The 14,682-nt window shown below is 34.3% G+C and overlaps 1 long non-coding RNA gene across 6 annotated transcripts in view; it reads left to right on the forward strand.

The window, feature by feature from the left end:
- LOC116668084 overlaps nt 1–14,365 on the forward strand; it is a 93,082-nt gene extending 78,717 nt beyond the window's left edge. For 4 of the 6 annotated variants that reach the window (XR_004325166.1, XR_004325169.1, XR_004325165.1 and 1 more), the window contains 2 exons: nt 5,351–5,577; nt 12,289–14,365. This is a non-coding gene — a long non-coding RNA (uncharacterized LOC116668084). The remainder of the gene's footprint in view (nt 1–5,350; nt 5,578–12,288) is intronic. The other 2 variants (XR_004325170.1, XR_004325167.1) reach the window with 1 other exon arrangement.
- The last annotated feature ends 317 nt before the right edge of the window (nt 14,366–14,682 follow it).

Here is a 14,682-nt window from a genome sequence, read left to right on the forward strand (position 1 = left end):
AAGTAAAACTGAATTGGCTAAAATCCAAGATAAACTTTCAGATGAAAAGACATTTCAAAATGTGAGACTGTCTTGAACACAAATATAAACATATTAGAAATATTTGGAGGGATTGACCAGGTTTAGTCAGAAAAAACGGTCATGATCAATTAATAACATAAGGTAGTATGGGTGGCTGGGTACTTGGCATCCTTCATTTACTGCAAGATTTTGTGACTGAGGGATTTTTTTCTAATAATGTCATAGGAAATAATAAAAATGGCAAATAAATGTGGATCCATAAAGATTATTATGCCATTATTCAGTGCAGAGAAAATAGAAACATTCTGTTTAACAAACTGAGACCAAATAAAAATATTTTTAAGGTTATTTAATAATGTGAAAATGTAGAAATAATAGGAAAAGAGAAGAAAACATGATCTTTTAAAAAATCATATAGAGGAAAGATTGTTAATATGTACCTTAAGTTAACAGAAGTTATGATTAAAAAATGAGAATACACAATTTTAATTTTGTTCTTTGAATCTTCCATATTTTCCAAATACTCTAAAATTACTTTTGTAATAAAAGATTTTTTAAAATATTTTAAAGCTTTTAAAATATATCTTTCTAAGTCTAAAAGAACTCCCCTGGAAATTGCTTTCCATCCATATGAGGTACCATTTTATCTCATCTTCTCTAATGTATGTGTATCTATACTATTCCTTAGATGCTCTTCTCTATGGAAAGAATTCCATATTTCCTATGTTTCCCAATTCTTTCTAAAAGAATCAATCCCATTTATTGAGAAACATAAATTTATCTCGTGGGCAGTGGGCGATTAAGGATGTCACCCTGATCTCTAGGGGTGCACTACTAACTCTAAAGAGGTACGTGATGGAAGAAAGGACTGGGAGATTCTTTAAGCATCAGAAGCCAACTTTTTCAAGAAACACATCAACTGCAGAATGAGGACAGAAAGTCAACCAGTTTCAAAATGATTTAAAAAAATAGTAACTGGTTAGTCTTTTTTATGTGACAGACCTGTGCCAGACTCTACTTAAAAGGTACAATGAGAAGGACTCTGATCCTTCAGTTCCAGAGGGACCCAGATATACCTACTGAGCTCCAGTTATGTGCCTGACATGGGCACAAGGCGAGAACATCATTCACTTGCTTGAAGTTATCAGAAATAACTATGTTGCAATTATAATTATGTAAATTCAACTGTGAGAGTTAAAGGCTGAGGGAACAATTCACAAAATTAAACATGAATAAACAATTTTCCAAATCCCTTTAGTCTGACAATGAACAGCCCAATGGAATAGAAATTGTAGGTATCATCTTGTCCCCAGGGTGGTTTTCTGTCATATCCAAAAGACCCAAAGCCTTACGAATCTGTTTTGGTTCTATCTAATTTTAACTCAGCTAGCCTAGAGCTGTTTCTAAGCCAATTACGTGCGTGACCTGGCTGAAGTGGACAGCGTAATAGATATGTAACTATTTTGACAATGTTATTTCTCTGATAGGTTCCAGTTATGCAGTTCCATCTATGATTTAGATGCTGAGTTCTCCATGGTTTAGTAATAATTCACCTGTTTTCATGATGCCAGGGGAATAAAAGTTGTCTTGGGATCCATTCAATGCCCTCCAGCTCTGCTTTAGATACTTTTTATCACTCAGAAATACTATATTCCACTTCATACAAGTCCTGACTAAGAATATTTCATGAAGAATATAGAAAGCTCAATTCAAATAAAACCAGAGGGGAAACCACAGGAGAAAGGTTTTAAAATGTACTGCAAGCCAGCTCTTCTCATAACAGGTACCATGCCACTTTGCGGTACAGGGGAGACTGCTAAGCCCGACATAAACTGCCTTCATGATCTAGCCCTTCTTAAATCTCACAATCACTATGTTGCCGCACTTCACCTCCCAACTTATGCACCCATCACATTAAGCTTCTTGCAGTTCCGCCCATCTCTATGCTCTTAGACATACTATTGCTCCTTCTGCTTTCTCTATCCAGAGATAGTCATGATCTCTGGTACCTCCACATCTCCCCCACCCAACCCCAGACTTTCTCTAAATAATTCCTGCTCACCCACCAACACTCAACTTAGGTTGTAGAATCAATAAATGAATAAATGCCCCCATTCAAATGGAAAATTTGGATAAGACTTGAGTTCTATCAGTCTTGTGCTCTCCTAGACAATTTAGTTGATTAAATGATTTTTTTTTATGTCTGTAATAATGCAGTGATTTGTCATCCAGTGTTGGTCAGAGACAACCACCCTGGCAAAGTAACTGATAGTGCCAGAAGAGACAGGCATCTTGGCACATGCTAAAATTATAGAAGCACATGTACTAAAGAAAAAACATTTAAAAATTTTTAATACTGTTTTGAGGTAACCCTGGATTATAATTGTATATACATTTCACATGTACAACATATTTTGACTTCTGTACATGCTACAGTCTGCTCACCAGCAAGAGTTTAGTATCCCTCCACCACCATAGAGTTGACCCCCTTTATTCATTTTGCCATCCTCAACATCCTTTTCCCTTTGATAACCACTACTCTGTTCTCTGTATCTATGTGTTTGTTTTTGTTTAGTTTGTTCATTTATTTTTTTTATTTCATATATGAGTCAAATCACACAAATGTGTCCTCCATCTGACATTTCACTTAGTATAAAACCCTCAAGGTCCATCCATGTTGTCACAAATGGCAAGATTTCATCTTTTTTCTATGGCTGAGTAGTATTCCATTGTAATAGATGTATAACACACCTTTATTCATTTATCCATCAATAGGCACATAAGTTTTTTCCATATACTGGTATTATAAATAATGCATATACCTTTTCTAATTAGTCTTTTGTGTTCTTTGGATAAATACCCAGAAGTCTAAAAGCTGAATCATATGGTAATTCTATTAATTTTTTTGAAAAAACTCTGTACTCTTTTCCATAGTGGATGCACCAATTTACATTCCCATCAACAGTGTAAGAGAATTCCTTTTCCACACATCCTCTCCAATACTTGTTATTTCTTGCCTTTTTGATAATAGCCATTCTAACTGATATGACGTGATATTTCATTGTGGTTTTGATTTGCATTTCCCTAATAATTAGTGACACTAAACATCTTTTCACGTATCTGTTGGCCATCTGTACCTCTTGGGAAAAATGTCTATTCAGACCATTTGTCCATTTTTAAAATGAAGCTTTTTGTCTTTTGTTGTTGTTGAGTTGTATGAGTTCTTTGTATATTTTGGAATATTAATCCCTTATCAGATATATGATTTGCAAATATCCCATCTGGTAAATTGTGTTTTCATCTAGTTGATTTTTTTACTTTACTGTGTAGAAGCTTTTTATTTTAAGGTAGTTGTACTTGTTTATTTTGGCTTTAGTTTATCTTGCCTGAGGAAACATATCCAAAAAGATATTGCTAAGACCACTGTAAAAAAGAGTACTTCCTATATTTTCTTCTAGGAGTATTATGGCTTCAGGTCTTACCTCCATTTCCTTAATCCATGTTGAGCTGATTTTTGTTTGTGGTGTAAGATGGTGGTCTAGTTTCATTATTTTGCATGTGGCTGTCCAGTTTTCCCAGCACCATTTATTGACAAGACTGTTCTTTTCCCATTTTATGTTCTTGACTCCTTTGTCAAAAACTAATTGTCCATATATGTGTGAGTTTATTTCTGGGCTCTCAATTTTCAATTCTCTTTCATTGCTCTTGGTGTCTGTTTTTCTACAAATACCATGCTGTTTTGATTATTATAGCTTTATAGTATAATTTGAAATTTTGTAGTATGATACCTCCAGTTCTATTCATTTTCCATCAAGATTGCTTTGGCTACTTGGGTCTTTTGTGGTTCCACATACATTTTAGTTTTTTTGGTTCTATTTATGTGAAAAATGTTGTTGGAATTTTCATAGGGATTACACTGAATCTGTAGTTTGCTTTAGATACCATGAAAATTTTAACAATGGTAATTCTTCCAGTCCATGATCACAGAATAGCTTTCCATTTCTTTGTGTCTTCAATTTGCTCAACAATATATTAGTTTTGAGTGTACAGGTCTCCCACCTCTTTGGTGAAAATTTTATTCACAGTTTTATTATTCTTTTTGTTGTAGTTGTAAATGGGACTGTTTTCTTAATTTATTTTTCTGCTACTTTGCTGTTAGTGTGTAGAAACACAACAAATTTTTGTATATTGATTTTGAACCCTGCAATTTTACTGGATTTGTTTATTATTTTAACAGGTTTTCAGGTGGATTCTTTAGGGTTTTCTATATAGAAAATCATGTTATCTGCAAAAAGTGATGGTTTTACTTCTTCCTTTCCAATTTGGATGTCTTTTCTTTTTCTTGTATAATTGCTCTGGCCAGGACTTCCAATACTGTATTGAATAAAAGCAGTAAGTGGCCATTCTTGTCTTGTTCTTGACCTTAGAGGGATGGTTTTCAGTTTTACACCATTAAGTATGATATTAGTTGTGGGTTTGTCATATACAGACTTTATTATGTTCAGGCACATTTTTCTATGCCCATTTTACTGAGAGATTTTATCATAAACGGGTGTTGATTTTTTTAAAGTGCTTTTTCTAAATATATTGAAGTGAATATATGAACTTTATCTTTCATTTTGTTAATGTAGCATATCATGTTGGTTGATTGATTTGTGAATGTGAAACCATCCTTGCATTCCTGTAATAAATCCCATTTGATGGTGTATGATCCTTTTAATATACTATATTTAACTTGCTAATATTTTGTTGAGGATTTTTACATATATATTCATCAAAGTTATTAGACTATAGTTTTATTTTTGTGTGTTGTCTTTGTCTCATTTTGGTATTGGGGTTTGTAAAATGAGTTAGGAAGCATTTCTATCCTTGCAATTTTTTTTTTTTTTTTTGAAGACTTTGAGAAACATTGGTATTAAATCTTCTTTGAATGTTTGGTAGAATTCACTAGTGAAGCCGTCTTGTCCTGAACTTTGTTTGTTAGGAGGTTTTTGATTAGTGATTCAATTTCATTACTGGTAATTAATTGGTCTGTTCAAATTTTCTATTTCTTCATGATTTAGCTTTGGAAGGTTGCAGTTTACTTATTTTTTCCAGGTTGTTCAATTTGTTGGTATATAGTTGTTACAGAATTTTCTTATAATCCTTTGTACTTCTGTGCTATCCATTACAATTTTCCTTTTCTGATTTTATTTGTCTGAGCCTTCTTTCTTTTTTTCTTAGTGAGTCCAGTTAAAAGTTTGTCAATTTTGCTTATCTTTTCAAAGAACAAGACAAGTACATCCAACAGATTTGGAGTTTGCTTTCTCTACCCAATTTCTACTTATAGGGCAGAAGCTGTACTTCATGTGTGACAGAGAATATGGGGGTCATAGTCACTCCTACTCCAGCTTGCTAGAATTCAGTCCCAGGAGAGGCAAGCCAAGAAGACCTGAGGTTATCACCTGCTCCCAGTGTGTTGCTTGTAAAGGAAGACTGTAACTCTGGGAAAAGTAGGGCACTGTCTCATGCCCAGCTCTGGAGTCACTACTCCAGAGATTTTGCCTGGAGAAAAAGGTAGGTCATAACAACCGAGAGCTCTGAAGCTCTTCCCAAAGAACTGACTTTATTTGGAACAGAGTGTGGGAAGTTAAAACCTAAATATGCTCTCAAAAACAATGGAGATTTTTGTGGTAAGCAATTAGGAGGAGGCTGGTAGCCCCTGCTAAACCATAGGCCAGCAAATTTACCAGGGAGAACCAAAGAGATAGCTAAGAAGTCTTCCTAGTATCATAACCAATCTCAGAGACTGGCTTTTAAAAGCTAAAGGAACTTTACTATAACTGGATCAGATTGTGGAGCAATTTATGCCCCAGGGCACTGATGAAATAATACTGCAATCAGACAGCAATTAGTAGAGCCTAAACCTGATTTTGATACCAATAGATGCAGCTGTCTTAATAGAGTGATCAGGGCAAGAGACAGTCAAAGAGAAGCCTGCTAAAGAATCCTCAACCCAGTGTGATTGAGCATAAGTGAGTTTTTCCCCTCTGAGAAGTGATTTCAGAGGCTTCACACTGTGGCGGAAATAGACTTTATGAAAATAGTCAAGCAAAGTCTTTAAACAAATAAACAAGCAAACAATAAGAAGCTCTGGAGGGAAAGGAGAATCCATACAAATGATTATCCAATATTCAATTAACAATTTTGAGCCATGTAAAGAAACAGGAAAATGTCATCTATATACAGGAGGGAAAAGCAGGCAATAGAAATTTCCTATGAAAGGGGCCCAATCTTGTATATACCAAAGACATAAAATCACCCATTAAAAATATATTAAGCATGGGCTTAACAAAATAAATAAAAGTATCATGATAATATTTCACTAGAAAGAGACTATTAATAAATAGATATGATTAATAGAAAATAAATTCTAGACCTAAAGAAAAGGACATTTTGAAATGAAAAGTACAATAACTAAAATAAAAATAAAAATTTTCCTACAGGGACTCAAACAGTAAATTAGGCTGACAGAAAAAAAAAATAGAAAACTTACAGATAAATCAATAGAGATTTTTAAAATTAAAAAAGAGAGAAAAAAGAATTAAGAAAAACAAACAGACCTATAGAGAAGTGTGGGACACCGTTAACTCCCAGAATACCAGAAGGAGAGAAAATATTCAAAGAAATGAAAAAAAGCTTCCCAAATGTGATGAAAATCTTTAACCTACACATTGAAGAAGCTAAATGAACTACAAAGAGATAAATACAACTTGATTCACAACCAGACACATCATATTAAAAACACAGAAAGCCAATGACAAGTAAAAAATCCTGAAGTCAGAAAGAGAAAAAGGACTTGTCATATAGAAGGGAACTCCAATTAGAGTAACAGCTAATTTTTCACCAGAAACAATAAAGGCCAGAATACAGTGGGATGGCACATTCAAAATCCTAAAAAAACAACCACCAAACAACAACCAAAATCTCAGCAAAGATATGTTTTAGGATGAAAGCAAAATAAAGACTTTCTGAAGTAAACAAAAACTAAGAAAATCCATCTCTGGTAGATGTATCTTACAATAAATACTAAAGGAAGTTTTTAAGGCTGGAAAAATGTGACTCAGAGTAATTAGAACGTATATAATATACATATATACACACAAAGGCATATGTAAAGATGATTATGGAATTCTTCAATATAATATAAACACATATTTCATCACATTTCTCTTAATTTAAAAAGTAATTTTGCAAAACAGTATGAATATAATTGTATTGTTGGGATACAGTATATGGAAATGTATTTAATAATAATAGCACAAAGGAGACACAAAAGAGCACACTTGTACTGAAGTAAGAAAATGACATCAGACAGTAACTTGAAACCAAATGAACAGATAAAGAGAACCCAGAATAGTAAATAAAAAAGTTAATAAAACAAAATTTATAAATACTTGTTTTCCTTTTTCTCTCAACTTTTTTTAAAGAACATAAAAGTATATAAATTATTATAATAATAGATTATTGCTTTTGGAATATGCATAGAAGTAAAATGTACCATGATAGCACAAAAATGGGGAAGAAGGGATGGAACCAAATAGAAGTTTTTCTGTCTTACCTTAATTAATACAACTCAAAAGCAAATTTTAATAAGGAAGCTGCATATGGTTAAGTCTTAAAAAAATCACTTAAGAAAATGACTCAGAAATCCTAGTAAAAACATGTTAAAGAAATTAAAATGTTACACACTAGAAAATACTTCCTCAGTACAAAGGAAGAGTAAAAGAAGAAGGGAAGAACAGGAAAAAGGCATGAGATTTACTGAAGGCAAAAGTAAAATGGCGGGTAAATCCAACTATGTCAATAATATTAACTGTGATTTGCTTAAAAATCCAATCAAAAGAAAGAGATTTTTGGAAAAATCCAAAATAAAATAAATACTTGTTTCATTTTTAAGCTACTGATATTCATTTCTTATTGTATGTTGTCCGATAAGGAAACTGTGCAGTCCTGGCACAAGAAGATGATGAGTAATGTAAACTGAAAGCCATAATTTTAAGGGCTTGACCTATGACTTTGATAAGAAGCTGGAACAGTCCACTGAATGGATACAATGAACTATAGTATAAATGTATGATTGCTTTTTAACTGATTATCTTTTTCTTTTGTTAAATCATGTAAATTCTAAAATTCTTTTGCACTGATATGTTGAACCTTATTGTACACTCAATTAAGGCAGGACTCTTATAATTTGCCTTTTGTTTGCAATGACCTTGAAATGTTATAGCATGGTATCCTATGCAACTAGTTATATTTTGGAGTGAACACTATTTTTCATTAATTTAATGGTTGAGTACAGATTTCCTCACCCAGCAGGGTTCTCATGTGGTGTGCAATGGTAGACACATGTACTTATGTTTTGTGTAACTGTTGAAATGCAATGATATATTTAGAAAGTGGACTCACCTGTGTTTAAAAATAAAATATTGATAAAAGGTGTTGGAATAGTTTAAAAAAAAAAAATGGAAACAATGCTGGATTTAATTTAGGGCCTGGAAACTCCAGAGAAATCAGCTCCCTGGAGACAGAAACCACAAGAAAGCTAGTGTGGGTACACAAATGTCAGACAAAATAGACTTAAAATGTCACTAGGAATAAAGAGGGATTTGTTTTAATGGTAAAGTGGCCCAATCCATTAGGAAGGTACAATAGGTGTACACATAGAGGCATGTAATAACAGAGCCCCAAAGCACATGAAGAGAAACTTACAGAATTAAAAGGAAAATAGATCATTCAGAACAATAGTTGGAAACTGCCATAGCCAATTTCACTAAAGTACAGAACAACCAGGGGGAGATCAAAAAGGTAATGAAAGACTTGGACAACATTATAAACCATGTAGACCTGGTCAACACCTACAGAACACTCCAACCAGAAACAAGAGAGCGGAAGTATTCTCTAGTGTACATAGGATCTTCTCCAGTAGAAACTATGTGCTGGCCGTAAGAGAAATTTCAGTACATTTAAAAGAGTTAAAATCATACAAAGTATGGTTTCTGACTACAATGGCATGAAATTAGAAATCAATAGCAGAAAGGAAGGAATTTTGGAAATTCACAGACCTGGAAATTAAGCAACACATTTCTAAATGGAAAAGAAATCACAAGAGGAATTATAAAATACTTTGAGAAAAGTGGAAATGAAAACACAACATTCCAAAAATTATGGGATGCAGCCAAAATCATACATAAGTGGGAAAATTACAGCCATAAATGACTGTTAAAAAATATGTCCAATCAAAACGTATCCTTTCACCTTAAAACACCGAGGTAAAAACAAGAGCAGACTAAACTTACAAGAAGTAAGGAAATAATAACATAATAGGAGAGATGAATGAAAAAGACTACAAAAATAATAGAGAAAATAAGCAAATCCAAATGTTACATCTTTAAAAAGACCAACAATTTGAACAAAATTTTATTTAGGCTAAAAAAGAAAAAAAAAGGGATTTTATTTATTCAGATGTCCTTAAACATTTTATCCTGCATTTATAAATTTAGCATGTTGTAATTTTACCTTTCAGTAAATTGATTTTCTAATAGACAAACCTTCCCAAGAACTTATGGAATTATTATAAACATAAAAATTTAAACATAATATAGTCAATCAATTTCTCATTAAAATACCAATACTTTTTACAAATTTAGGAAAATTCTGTTATCCTGTTATAAAAAAAGTCACAATTACTCAGTGACAAATTTTTAATTGGAATGACAAGTTTAATCTGTTAGGAAGTTTAAATTGGCAAATTATACTCATAAAATGCCAAATTCTCTTCAATGTTACAAGTACTTAAAATACCAAACATGCACAGATTATTTCCAAATATAATGTAACACTATAGATACTATAAATTTATCTAATCAAGTTCTTAAATTTTAATGTTAAAGGTTCCCAAGATTAAGTGTGAGAATTTGCAAACAACACAATTTTGCATTTTCAAACAATTATTATCCAATGAAGTTTGGGGTTTCCTGCCCTAACAAGCTTGGGCTTTGCTTCTCAGCTCGCTGAGGCTGCATGTCAACCACAGATTCAGATTGGGTAGATTGGTGCAGCCATGCAGGGTTATTTTTCTTACCTCTGTAGCAGACAAGTAGGTCTCTCCTCTGATCTCACTAAACCATTATGCCCTTTAAAAGGGGAATTCTCACAGTCTTCATCCGTGAAACAAAATACACACATTATCGAATACTCAAGCATGATTATGTCCGTAACCCATTAGTTTCCAATCCTTGACTGGAATTCAATTCATCCAGTTGCTGCTTAATCCATGTCTGAATTATCTTCCTAAACTTCTTATCTGAAAAAGCCATAAATCTTTATAGATATTCCTATTTTCAAATAACATACAATATGATTCTGAATGTCTCTCATAGGCCCGTCTGTCTCTAAAGTTACAGCACTAAAATCATATTAACAGTGAGGGCTTCCCGCTCCCTCATCCTCCATCTCTCTGGTGGCACTTAATTCATCCTGACTTGCATTAGGGCTGTTTGTACTCCTGTGGTTTCTCCCTACTTAATCTTATTTCCTTGTGTTTTATTTATTTCTGCAACCTCTAGGAGTTTCCCCATGGTGCCTTGAGTGCTGTATTGCTCAATAAACAGTTTTAAATAAATAAGCTGAATTTTCTCTTTGGAGTGACTTTTTTGACATGTACATCAAATCTATCATCAGTCAACTTGAAAACTAGTTATGGTGAAACCAATTAGTTTCATATACTGTCATTTGACCTCTTAATATAGGTTGGGTCCTATCAACATGTAACTACCAAAATGATGGGAGATGAGGGAAAATGACAGAGAACTAAGCTTACTTGAGTGCCTACTATATGCCAGGCGTATTATTCTGTATTTTACTCTGAATAACCTGTTTTACAGATAGAGATAGATAGATAGATAGATAGATAGATAGATAGATATACATACACACACATACATATATGTAAGATAAAATAGAGGTTAAGTTACCTGCTCAAAATCACATGGCTATTAAGTATATAAGGCAGCAAATGACAACCAGGTCTATGTGATTCAAAGCACATGTGTTTTAGGTCATTTTTTTGTTTCCTCCTCTCTCTTCTCCTTCAACATAAGACCTGCCTTCAAAACTGCTGATGTGGATACTTGAACCAATATGAAATAGAGAAAATTATCAGATCATTTAAGAATCACTCCAAAAGATAAAAATTAGTGAACATTGTTGATAATTCTCCACTTCAAGTCTCCGTTTTATTTTAATTAAATGGAACCATCATTTTTAAGTCTACTGTTTTTGACACACCACACTTATGACCGGGAAGTACATGGATGTGGAAAGCAAATGTTTTTCCTGGGGCCATTGTTGGTTTACCCACTGTTAGCCATTGAATATTTCTTCTTTTGTTATCCCAATCAAAATAAATTTTACCAAAGTAAAGAACAGTCAAAGAGGAAGTAATAAAACACTGAATATAACCTAATTTGCCAGCACACACACACAAAAGCCATTAGAAAGTACACTTAGAGCTGTGCTATTCCCTGAAATATAACATGCACACTTATCCCCTTTCCCTCAAAACACCTAAATGGTACAGCACATCTACTGCGACAATAACAGACAAAGAAAAGCACTTAGTCCATTTTCTTTTCTTAAGTGGCAAGATTTCTAGAAACTCCTCTCCATCATTCCTTCAGAAATAGTTACTGCATGACAGAGCATTGTACGCTCATTCGATGATTATAGAATAGTGCTGAAAGCTAAATGTCAGATGAAGAAGTGCAGAGGATATGCACAGAGGAAAAGGCATGTAAAAATGTTAACACCTAGGGAAATGCATTATTTTAGGGCAAATGATGCACAGTTAGAGCTCAAAAAAAAAAAAAAAAAATCTGATACCAACACTGTCCCTCACCGCACCAAGCGCCAGGATTTAAGAATGCAGCAGTAAGCATCCTCCAGGCACAGCTTGGCACACGGAGATGGAGCTGCTTTCTGAGTTTTACCTGGGGTACCTGTACACCTCTTGATGCAAAAAAAAAAAGCAGGAGGCTAGCTTAAAAAGTTAAGTGAGAAGTATTTGAGTGTTGAGGCTTTCTGCTCCAAACTTACTCCATAAATCCCTTGGAACGCAATGTGTTTTAAACGCAGTAGAGGCTGAGCAGGCAGCTGCTATATGATACTCAGTTTATGACTCCACTTTCTGTGGTTTCCAGTAAGACATATTCTCTGACTCCTTCACAGGTCCTGAAACAAATGAAAAGGAAGCCCTAGATAATCATCACGTGGAACCAACATGTGAAGCCAGGAAGCTATTAAAGGAACAAGTATGGAGAGTATAGAAAGCATTGTCAAGATGGTGAAGGAGGCAGAAGAATAATTCTAATACAACAAGAATGTACAATAAGCATGCGGTCTTGTTATGTGTTTGTGTGCTAGGGTGTGCCTACGGGGCTCAGTGTTTTTGCCCGGCCCTTGGCCTGATGCGGCATATAATGGGTACTCAGTAAAGATTTTTTTTTTTAATGAATTAGTGACTGTGACACAATTTGGAATTCTGGGCATTTTTTTCTGGACTGTTCACAAATTTTTTTGCCTTGAGTTACACAAATACAATATAAACCTATGTATTTTTAGGTCTTTCAAGTGAAATTTTTAGCGTAATCTATTTAAAATCTATGTGACGAGAGAATTATAGCTTGAAAACGTTTCCTTACTTTAAGGACTGATCCAAAAAGGATTGTCCTTCATAGCTCTGTTTCTAAATGGAGGGAAACATAACACTGATGTATTCTATGACACTGTAGTTTGTACATATTATTTTATTTAACTATGCAATCTTTCTGTAAAGTAGGTGTTATCATTGTCCATTTCATAGAGGAGGGAACTGAGGCTTACAGAAGTTAAATAACTTGTCCAAGGTAAAAAGCCAGTATATGTAACTACTGAGCTTTTAAACAGTATGTGTGGCTCAAAAACTTATACTCCCTAACCATCACAGCAGAGACTACAGAGACGGCACCTTGTAAGACAAAACAAAGCTGCTTTAAATCAAGAGAAACTGCCCCTTACTTGACAAGTCTTAACCAAAGATTCTTCCTTCATGATATCTTCTCCAATTTAAAGCAGAAGTGTGTTTATAGGATTTATAAAATGTTACTAAAATCAGTTAGCATGTTAAGAAATTTACATTGCATTCTCTGGCAAACACAAATTAGATCTCATCCAGTTTTCCAGTTCTTTTTCATTTGAGGATATGTGGCAGAATATATTTTGCAAGTGCAGCCAATCAAAGGTAAATAATTACACAGACAGAGGAGAGATGAAAGACATCTGTCGGTGGACAGAGCTGTCCCATCCAGCCTGCTCTTCTGACTGTGTGACATTAACATATCTCCATCAAGAGGTGGGCTCTATTTTTTTTCTCTTAAACGTTAAATATGGGTAGAACTTTGCAACTGCATCTACCAACAGAATGTGGCAGAAATCATGCTATGCACCCTCCCAGAGGAGATATAAGTGGCAATATGATTTCCACCTCACTCTCTCAGGATGCTTGCCCTATAAACTAGCCACTTATTATTAACAGAAAGAAAAAAAAACGGAGAAGTCCTGTGTGGGTGTGCCGAGCAACATCTTCATCCAGGCCTCCAGCCAACATCAACAATCAGACCTGTGAGAGGACGTCCCTTCAGATGATTCCAGTCCCCAGGTTTTAATTCTCCCAGCTGACACTGTAGATCTCAGAGATCAGAAAGAAGCTAGCCCTATTGTGCTTTGCCTGAATTTCTGACTTACAAAAACCATTAGAAATAATGTGATTGTTGCTGTAAACAACTAAGACTTAGGGGGTAATATGTTATATAATTATATGGAAGAGAAATCAAGTTTCTCATTATGTTTTCCGCAAATAAAATCTGATCATGGAAATATTAGGTGTTCAGATGCTCCTAAAGTATCTCTAGATACATCAACCAAACCTACCTTTGAACCTGGATGCACAAAGGTATTGCACAACAAAATTCTACTGTGGGCGCGGGGATAACATGTTACAGTGGAAAATAGATGATCTTTGGTCAGACTATCTAGATTCATATTCTAGCTCCATCACTGACTGGTTGTATGAATTTGCTTCACTTCTATGCACATCACTTCCTCATCAATAAAGTGAGAATAACAGTTGTAACTTCAGTTATTACAATAGTTTACCCCCATCCCAGCCATAAATCACTTCCACCTACGAATCCTAATTTTCACAGTGCCACACAGAATTGGAAGGTAAAACAACCTGAGAAAACTTCCTAACTTGGGAATGTTTATGTATATAAGACACGTGTCATATTATATATGACATATTATATATATACAAATGTTCTCCTGTGTATTAGCATATATGTATACATACATACACACAGTGTATATAAAATCCTGTGCTAATACCCATATGTGTGTGGGTGGGAGAGTTATATACATAACCCACAAGGATAGAGTGAATGGGAGAGGAGGAATATAGTAGCCGTGAAAATGCACCTCTCAGATCTACTGTGGGGAGCATGAATGACCAGCAGCATGCCCTCTCATATCTATCACTGCATTCCCCCTGAGGCCACATTTCCCATAAGCTGCTCCCGACTAAGA

The sequence above is a fragment of the Camelus ferus genome, chromosome 13 (assembly GCF_009834535.1).
Source record: "Camelus ferus isolate YT-003-E chromosome 13, BCGSAC_Cfer_1.0, whole genome shotgun sequence".
NCBI classification, from domain to species: domain Eukaryota; kingdom Metazoa; phylum Chordata; class Mammalia; order Artiodactyla; family Camelidae; genus Camelus; species Camelus ferus.